Source organism: Lathyrus oleraceus, chromosome 7, assembly GCF_024323335.1.
Source record: "Lathyrus oleraceus cultivar Zhongwan6 chromosome 7, CAAS_Psat_ZW6_1.0, whole genome shotgun sequence".
NCBI classification, from domain to species: Eukaryota; Viridiplantae; Streptophyta; class Magnoliopsida; order Fabales; family Fabaceae; genus Lathyrus; species Lathyrus oleraceus.
This window is the reverse complement of record NC_066585.1, coordinates 396296999-396307850: the sequence shown is the minus strand read 5'-3', so window position 1 is coordinate 396307850 and position 10852 is coordinate 396296999.

Sequence of the window (10852 nt, the reverse complement as noted above, 5' to 3'; positions counted from 1 at the left end):
GATCTTTCTGATGACATGAATGCGGATGAATGCATGAATGTATCAATGCAACAATCACACTCAAGGATCAAACAAAACACACCAGACAAAGGTCATGGGAAAGCTCATAGCATCCTTAATATCAATCATCCATTTTGGTGGATTATGGTTTTCACCTTATCAACACCCAAGTTCCATTGATATTAACGATACATGAACCGGCTCAATCATCCTTAATATCAATCATCCATTTTGGTGGATTATGGTTTTCACCTTATCAACACCCAAGTTCCATTGATATTAAGGATGTTTGAACAACTCAACCACGAATCACGGGTTTGTTGAGAGTCACGAGCATGGAGTCTCGGTTAAGAACCACCCAAAGGGAATGTACTACGGTTTAAACCTGCCGAACATGTTCTACAAGAGGTTCCCATAGTCATCATCCCATATTTCGAATATTATCGGAGGAACGAATACTCGTATTCCTAAAATATTCTCAAGAGAGACTCTTATGAGTGTAGTATCGCATAACAATCACATCAGATCTTACATCTGAATGACCTCCGCACTACGTCCTAAAAATAGGCCAAGATGGGCTTGGTAAACTAAGGTCCTTGGCTTCTAAGGCACATGATTGAAAGAATAATGCCTAACCACAAATAACTTGTATGACATTATTAATCCAACATGACCTCCACCAAGTGAATGGACTCGCAAGTCAACTTGCTAAGGAATACTCCACACAAGTCGACAAGACTATGCCATTCTCCTATCCTAAGGTGCACTCGAGTTCGGGTATAGAACTCATCTCACAGAGACCACCAAGCAAACAAGCAATTGTATATCAAGCAATTCAAGCATTACAATCAATACAGTAATCCCAAATTGTACAAAAATATGTCATATAACAAATAAACAATATCATACAACAAGGGTGAAAAGTAGGAAAAACCACCAAGGAGTTGTCCCCAGCAGAGTCGCCACTTTTCTGTAGCGGTGTATTCGTCACTTTATGATTTATTGACTAAATCAAAAGCAAAGCATACAAAGAATCGAGTAGCCACCGCACTTTTATTTATCCAAAAGAATGGCTAAAGAGCGAACAAAAGCCTAAGAAGTTTTACACATAGAAAACTAATGAAAAGATCAGAGATCTGGGTAAGGGGTTAATTACGCAATGGGAAGGTGTTAGGCACCCAAAACGTCCTAGGTACTCCTAGGGAGCCCTTTTCACAACTTGTTGTACGAAATATTATTTGTTTATGAAATATTTATTGTGCAAACATGGATTGAAGGGATGAGAGAAGAATATACAAGTTATTATTTTTGTGTTTGAACGAATGAACCCGTTGCCTACGTACCTTTCCATGGAAGGTAAGGATCAAAACGCCGTAGTTCGGCTAAAAGATTTCCAAAATATGAATGGATTGATTTTAAAACAAAAGCCCTAAGGTCTTTCGTTATCCACGGGAGAAAACTCAACCTTATTCAAACAACAAGTCCACCATGTGAGAAAAGCTTCAACTTGCTAGTGAGGGGTTAACCCTATAATAAGCAAGGAAGTCTTACAATTCAATCACTAAGGACACAAGGTGAGATTAACATCAACCAACTAGGATAAATCAAACCCATGGCTAATGTATGAAAACTTATCAAGAATGGACAAAGCCACAAAACAATTGAGTGAGTGAAATTAACCAATTAGGATTATTCACAAAAATGGTCAATGTATGATTAGAATTCAATTCAAAAGAAGTATTATGAAATGAAGTTTGAAAAATCAAAGGCTTAAGGCCCAGGTTTCAAATTTGAAAACAAATGAAGATGTTTGCACAATAGTTTTCTTGTTTTGGATTAACATGCACATGGAGGTTTAACAAAATGTGGGAGGGTGAGGAAGTAAAACTTCTTAGATGTTCACCTCTTGAGATCATATGTAGATGATCCAAGTGATTCCTTTGGAAAAGGCAACAAGCAAATAATAGATGAACAAAGCAAATGGATATCGGATGCCAATCAATGGACTTATTCCAATCTCACAAAACAAAAATGGATACCGGATGCCAATCAATGGACTTATACCAATCTCCTAAAAAAAATGGATACCGGATGCCAATCAATGGACTTATTCCAATCTCCTAAAACAAAAAGCAAACATGGATACCAGATGCCAATCAATTGACTTATACTAGTCTCCTAAAACAAAAAGCAAACATGGATACCAGATGCCAATCAGTGGACTTATACTAGTCTCACAAAACAAAATAACAAGGATACCAGATGCCAATCAATGGACTTATACTAGTCTCCTACCATATCATAAGAACAACTGCCAAGTAATGGACTTATGCTTGCTTCCTCCATGGACAAAACAAGATGCTACAAAAAGATGAACAATGTTTATGAAATCATTTACAAGTAATGATGATAAATGCACAAAGGCACACATAAGAAAGTATGTACAGATGAATCAGGTAAGCAGCCAAACAAGTCAATTAGCACACACTATATGCAATCAATTAGGCTCAAGCAAGGTTAGGCTTTACAGCCAACTGGAATGGGGTATTTTTGAGCTCTTAACCCTAACATTGAGAGTTAGGGTGAAGCAGATGAAATGGAGATGAGGGGTGTGCCTCATAGCTCTTATGCCTAGTCAGGGAGAGCTTTGATCAATGGAAAGTGTGGGAGTTCAGAAAGTTGGAACTCTTCTCCACAAATAGACTCTATAAGATCTTGGGTTATTATTCACCATGCATCAACACATGGTGTGAGCAAGGTGAATGACACACTGAGTAGCAGGAGATGGATTACACATCTCTTTTATCTGCCAATTGCCAAATAAGAGGACTTTTCCTGCTTGGCACAAAGATTAAACAATCACAAGCATTGCCTCTTAAGGAGGACTTCAGACAGGTGCCTACCAATAACAGTAGGTCTTCCAGACTACATGAATATTAGAGATTATACCTAAGTGGTTAAGCAACCAAGCAAAGCAAAGTTCACAATGAACTTAAAGCAACTTAGGTACCTGTGGAAACACTAAACAAATCAGTATAAAACTCAGACAAGCACACAACAGTCAATAAGCAGCAGATGATCTCAATGTACAAAAGGTGCAAGCCAAAGGCAAACACAAATGAGTGAGCATCAACCTACAAAACACACAATGTTAGTAATCACAAGCAAACATCAATACTCATATGATGGAGCATCATCAATTATGCAACTTGATTTCTTAACCTGAAATCAAAGCTCAAACATAAGCAACCAACCACTAGGTCAAAGCCTAGGGTCAAAGATGGAGAAAAAAATTGAAACAGGGGCTGAAATTTAACATGAATCAACTTCAATCACATCTTGACACATTCCAAAAGGTCTCACATCAAGATCATTAACCAAAAGCATTTCATGATCAAGTGAAGTTCAAGGAAATTTTAAAGCTCATATGTGATCAACATGAATGAAAAAATCAAATCAAAACAGAAATGATTCAAATAAATCTGGAAAACTTCATACACATTCAAGACATCTAAAATGATCAACACACAAAAAATCAGAAGCATTGGACATCATTTGGCATGGCAAACTCATCATACAAGTTGAACATCAAAAGGTGTGACACAAATTGTCACACCATGTTAGCACAATCATAAAACAGAAATGGATCACGGGAAAAATACCAAATTAACACCAAAATGTCAAGCAATGAGTCTAGTTATAGCATGCAAAATTTCACATTCATTGGATAAGAAACAAGCATTTCACAACATGATAACCAAGGCAAGGTCAAATAAGGACACATGTTCAATCATTCTAGCACAAAAAATTATCCAGCCAAGCACAACTTGTAAAATTATGATCATAAAATAGTAGACAAGATAAGGATCACAGTGCAAAAAATTGGAGTCAATTTGGTTGAGTTTTCAATTTTATATGATTTTTTTGAAGTTAAGGAAAAAATTGAAAATCAAAGATGAGCATAGCATGGTCAAAGGAGGGAAAATGAGTAAAATAGTGAAGCATTTGAATATTTTGCATTGGCCAGGAATCGAAGTCAGGCAACATTCAAAAGTAGCGCGCACTCAAAACGACATCGTATAGCCTAAACCCTAGCGCGCCAAAAGATTTCGTAGCTAATTCAAAGTTCCGTAGCTAATCCGAAGCAAAGCCGTGGCAAATTCTAGAAATGATAACATTCAAAGGTTGAAGATGAAGATCATCATGATCTTCATTTGGATTTTCCAGAAAACTCAAAACACGTCCAGAAATCAACCAAACTAACATCAAACGATTGGTCATGCAATGTATATTCAAGATCAACAATCAATTCTCTCAAATTCCAGATCCAAACACTTTTCATCTCAAATTCTCTCAAATTCTCTCAAAGTTCTTCAACTTTTTTTCATCGAATTTCATCATTTCTTTGGCTTGTTCTTGTGCTAATCATCATCTACAGGAAGTATTGAAGATCTGTTGAAGCAAATGTTGGAGAATTCTTGAAGAATTGGAACTGTTGGAGCTTGAGCATGTTCATGGCATTTGGAGATTTCTTCGAATTCAAGCACTGTTGAGCTAAAGCCTTGCATTCATTCATCTTCCTCATCATCATAGATCATCTGTTTTCACCTTTGAGGCCTTGAAACTCACGAATCAAGTTCTGCATCTTCAAAGAGGTTAGAACCCGATTGCTCTAATTCTTGCAATTCTCATGTGGTTCTTGTAGATCTTAGCATGTAGATCATTCCACAATTTAGATCTCTTAATTTCATTAGGTTTTGAGAAAGTTATCTTGATTTGAAATCTGGATGTTGAAACTTGTTTTGATCGATGCTATTAATATATTTAGAATTAATTGAAATTGAGGCTGGATTAGTGTTGTGCATGATAAGATGAATTGATTAGTGTATTGCTTGTTGATTTTTGTGACAAAAAGTTCATGATGATGATGAACATGATGAAGATGATGATGAACATTACATTTTCGTTTTCAGAACTTCCTTTGATCTGCCTTGGCCTCGCTTTGCATGTTTTTTGTGTTTATTTCGCCATGCACCAATTAGACATAGCCACCTGTATTAGTGAAACGACGCGTTTCACTTGGAGCGCGCCAGGTTTTGAAAGTGAACATGGATCGATTCCATGCTGAGACATTTTCGCTTTTGGTTTTTTGTATTTCCTTCATCATGCTTTCATGATTCACATCCTTTTTCCATCATTTTTTTTTATTTTCTTTCACATTGGAAAATTCATATCTCTCTCAATAATAATCCAAATCACATGGGATTTTTTCCACCATGATCCTTGCCATGTCTACTATTTTTTGATGATTTTTAATGAATTTGTGCACGGTTGGAAAAAATCATTGCCTAGGGTTTGTTCTCACATGTCATTTCTTGCATATAGCTTGCCATTTCATTTGTGAAATCATGATGGTTGATCCAAAATTCTTGTAATTTTACATGTCTAATCTAGACACTTTGATGAACATTTTGGCATATGGTTTGTGATTTTTGCCTTCCTGGATTGTGACATATGATGTGATCGTTGGAGGTGTGACAATGTGTGTCACACCATTTCTTATTCATCTTGTTGATTTTTGTTACCATGCCATATGAACTCAAAATGACCTGAATTTGAGCATGATGAGTCTTCTGGATGTTAAGTTTGACTATGAATTTTTGTGGATTTTTGAGTGCATTTCCAATTTGTTTGAGAATTTCCTTTCTGTTTGACCAATTATGGACCGTTTGTGAGTCATGATCTGATATGATTTGTGAAATTCTTGGTGTTTATTGGATGGACCTAAAATTTGGAATGTGTATTATAGACATCTTGAAGGTTTCCATGGCTTTGATTTCATTCATGTATCATGTTTGGTTTCTGTTTTATGCTTGCTTGAAGTTGATGCATGATTTGGTGCCTTGTATGAGCTTGTTTGAACATGCTTTGACTTAGGGATTTTTATTTCCATGCTTCCACTGATCCAAATGCAATGAATTTTGATGTGTTGCTCATTCAATGTGCTCTATTTAGGCATGATTTTGCTTGGAATTTATTGAGCCATTTTGGTATTGATATGCTTGTGATCATTCTGTTTGCTCCAATGTGATTCCAACTTGCCTAGTTTGACATGTCTTGTTTGTGAAATGGATTTGGTGCATAGTTTTGATATGAGACCAATTGGACTTTGTTCTTATTTGATTAATCTTAATTTTGATCAACTCTCATCTTCTGTTTTGGTTTATTTCTCCTCCTTTGACCCTAGGCCTTGTCCTAGTGGTCTACTTCTCATGTTTGAGTTTGATTTTCAGGTTGAAGAAGCAATTGCTTTAAGGAGTTTAATTCAAGTTGATTGAGTTTGGTTTACTTGATTGTTATGGACTAACTTGATTTGTTTTGTAGGATGCTAGCTCATTTGATTTGAGTTTGTGCTTTGCACATGTGATTGATTGTGTTGACTGTTGGTTCTTATCTTGTCTGTTTTGACTTTGTGATTGGTATACTGATTATATTTGATTGATTTCAGGTACCTTAGTTGCTATAGTTCATTATGAACTTGCTTTTGCTTTGCTTGATAGCTTAAGCATTGAGGTAGAATCTCTTGTCTCCATGTAGTCTGGAAGACCTGGCTTGTTACTTAGCCAGGCACCTGTCTGAAGTCCTCCTTAAGAGGCAATGTTTGTGATTGTTTATCTTTGTCCCCAAGCAGGAAAAGTCCTTTTGATAAGGCAATTGGTAGATAGAAGAGATGTGTAGTCCATCTCCTACTATTCTGTGTGTCACTCACCTTGCTCACACCACATGTGTTGATGCATAGTGAGTAAAAGCCCAAGATCTATCGAGTCATTAACTTGTGGAGAGAGTTCCAACTTTCTGAACTCCCACACCTTATGATATTCAATGCTCTCCCTGACCAGGGATAAGAGCAATGAGGCACACCCCTCATATCCTTTCATCTGCTTCACCTTAACTCTCAATGTTAAGGTTAAGAGCACCATTTACCCCATTCCAGTTGACTTTAAAGTCTAACCCTTGCTTGAGCCTAATTGCTTGGTTATAGTGTGTGCTAAATGACTTTGTTTGATTGATTGCTTGATTCATATGTACATGGTTGCTTGTTTGCCTTTGTGCATTTATCATCATTAGTTGTTCATTATTGCATGATCATCATTTCATATCCTTGTGGTTTGTTTGAGTTTTCCCATTGAGGAATCAGCTATAAGTCCATCCTTTGGCTTCTGTTCCTATGATTTTGAAGGGATAAAGTGTAAGACCATTTCATTGGCCACTTATGTCCTCTTTGTTTAGTGCTTCTGTTTGATTGTTGTATGTGAGGATGCAATTATAAGTCCATGTTGTTGGCATTTGTATTCCTATGATCATCCTTTGGAGGTTGGTATAAGTCCAGATAGATTGGCATCTGACATCCATGTTTTTGATTCTTAGGAAATTGGTGTAAATCCATTTATTGGTATCCGGTATCAGCTTTTGCTTTGTGAGATTGGAATAAGTCCATTTATTGGCATCCGGTATCATTGTTTTGTTTTAGGAGATTGGTGTAAATCCATTTATTGGTATCCAGTATCCACCTTTGTTTGTGAGATTGGTATAAGTCCATTGATGGCATCCGGTATCACCTTCCTTTTATTTTGCTTACTTGCATTTTTGCTTCATTCCAAAGGACACACTTGAATCATCTTCTATATGAGTTCAAGAGGTGAACTTCTAGGAAGTTTTACACTCCTTCATCCACATCCTTTTTTGTTTCGAATCCCTTTTCACTTGTTGACTTTTAAAACTTGTAAATGCATGTTGTGCAAACATTCTCATCTCTTTTTAAATTAGAAACTTGGACCTTAAGTCCTTGATTTTTTTAAACTCCATTTCATAACACTTCTTTGAATTTAATCCTAATCATACTTTGACCATATTTTGTAAATACTCATAATCGATTAACTTCACCCATTCAATTGTTTTGTGGCTTTGTCCATTGTTAATATGCTTTCATACATTAGCCATAGGTTTCAATTACCATACTGGTTGATGTAAATCTTACCTTATCCTTAGTGAGTTGATTGTAAGTCTTCCATACTTATTATAGGGTTAACCCTTCACTAGTATGTTGAAGCCGTCCTCGCATGGTGGATTGTTGATTCAGGTTGAGTTTTCTCCCATTGGTAATGAAAAGCCTTAGTGCTCTTGTTTTAAAATGAACTCACTCATATTTTGGAAATCCTTTAGCCGAACTACGGCGTTTTGATCCTTACCTTTCATGGAAGGTACGTAGGCAACGGGTTCATCCGTTCAAACACAAAAATAATAAAAATGTACATTCTTTTCTCATCTTCCCATTCATGTTTGCACAATATGTCATAAACAAATAAACATTTTCATTCAACAAGTGTGAAAAGGGCTCCCTAGGAGTACCTAGGACGTGATGGGTGCCTAACACCTTCCCATTGCGTAATTTACCCCTTACCCAGATTCTCTGATCTTTTCCTTAGTTTTCTATGTGTAAAACTTCTTAGGCTTTTGTTCGCTTTTTAGCCAATCCTTTGGATAAATAAAAGTGCGGTGGCGACTCGATTCTTTGTATACTTTGCTTATGGTTTAATCAATACATCATATAGCAACGAATACACCACTACAGAAAAGTGGCGACTCTGCTGGGGAATAACATTAGACCTTCCCTGGTGGTATTGCCTACTTTTCACCTTTGTTGTGTGATATATTGTTATGTGTTATTTGACATATTTTTGTACAATTTGGGATAACTGTATTGATTATAATGTTTGAATTGCTTGATATACAATTGTTGTTTGCTTTGGTGATCTCTGTGAGATGAGTTCTATACCCGAACTCGAGTGCACTCTAGGATAGGAGAATGGCATAGTCTCGTTGACTGGTGTGGAGTATTCCTTAGCCAGTTGACTTGCGAGTCCATTCACTTGGTGGAGGTCATGTTGGATTAATAATGTCACACAAGTTATTTCTGGATAGGCATTATTCTTTCAATCATGTGCCTTAGAAGCCAAGGACCTTATTTTACCAAGCCCATCTTGGCCTATTTTTAGGACGTAGTGCGGAGGTCGTTCAGATGTCAGTTCTGATGCGATTGTTACGCGATACTACACTCCTTAAAGTTTCTCTTGAGAATATTTTTGGAATACGAGTATTCGTTCCTCCGATAATATCCGAAAGATGGGACGATGATTATGGGAACCTCTGGTAGAACATGTCTGGCAGGTTTAAACCCTAGTACACTCCCTTTGGGTGGTTCTTAACCGAGACTCCATGCTCGTGACTCTCAGGAAACCCGTGATTCATGGTTGAGTCGTTCAGACATCGTTAATATCAATGGAACTTGGGCGTTGATAAGGTGTAAACCATAATCCGCCAAAATGGATGATTGATATTAAGGATGATTGAACCGGTTCATGTATCGTTAATATCAATGGAACTTGGGTGTTGATAAGGTGAAAACCTAAATCCACCAAAATGGATGATTGATATTAGGGATACAATGAGCTTTCCCATGACCTTTGTTTGGTGTGATTTGCTTGATCCTTGAGTGTGATTGTTGCATTCATGCATTCATGCATTCATCTGCATTCATGTCGTCAGAAAAATAAGAGAAAATTTTCAAGGAACTTAAAGGGTTTATTTGCAAAATTTTCAGACATGGAAAGACCAAAAAGGCATACAAAGAAGTACAGCTTTAGACAGCCTGATGTGAAAGAGTTAAGGAATCTGACATCTTATGTATTAGATCCCTTGGGTTTCAAAGCTCGCTATGGGAAGCTTCTGCCTCTGTTGACTACTCAGGTTGATGAGGGTTTGATGAGTACCTTGGCTCAGTTTTATGATCCTCTATATCATTGCTTCTCTTTTCCGGACTTCCAGTTGCTGCCTACTTTAGAGGAGTATTCTCATCTTATTGGGATCCCGATTCTGGATCAGGTGCCGTTCAGTGGCCTAGAGAGTATTCCGACTGCTCGAGAGATTGCAAGCTTGTTGCACATAGATAAAGCGTTGAATAAAGCTAATCTGACTACAAAAGGTGGAATTCAGGGTCTTCCTTCCGATTTCCTCATTGCTCAAGCTACCGTTTATGGGAAGTCCATGAGTGAGGATGCCTTTGAGGCTTTATTCGTGTTGCTCATCTATGGGTTGGTATTATTCCCCAACATCGACAAATTTGTGGATGTGAACGCCATTAGGATCTTCTCAGTTCTTAATCCCGTTCCGACTTTGTTGGGTGATGCCTATGTCTCTTTGCATCTGAGGAATGCAAAGGGCAGAGGAGTTATTGTGTGTTGTCTACCTTTGCTGTACAAGTGGTTTATTTCGCACTTGCCACAGACAGTTGCTTTCAAGGAGAACAAGGGATGTCTACGGTGGTCTCAGAGACTCATGTCTCTCACTAATGATGATATCTCTTGGTATGATCGCGTGTATGATACTGTGCAGATTATTGACTATTATGGTGAATTCCCTAATGTGCCTCTTCTTGGTACATGTGGAGGGATCAGCTACAATCCTATCTTCGCACGACGTCAGCTTGGGTTCCCCCTAAAGGATAAACCCCATAACATTCTGTTAGAAGGTGTATTCTTTCAGGAGGGTAAAGATCCCCAAGGCCTGAAAGCCAGATTTGTCCGCGCTTGGCGCAAGATCTGCAAGAAGAGTAGGAATGAGCTAGGTCCGAAGAATTGCATTGTTTTGGAGCCTTATACCTCTTGGGTCAGACAGAGAGCTTCTGTGTACCTTATGCCTTATGATCATCCGAGACCTACACCTTTGGATGTGGCTGGGCCTTCAACCCTCCCCACCCAAGATGTAGAGGAGTTGAGAGAAGAAGACCTTTCAC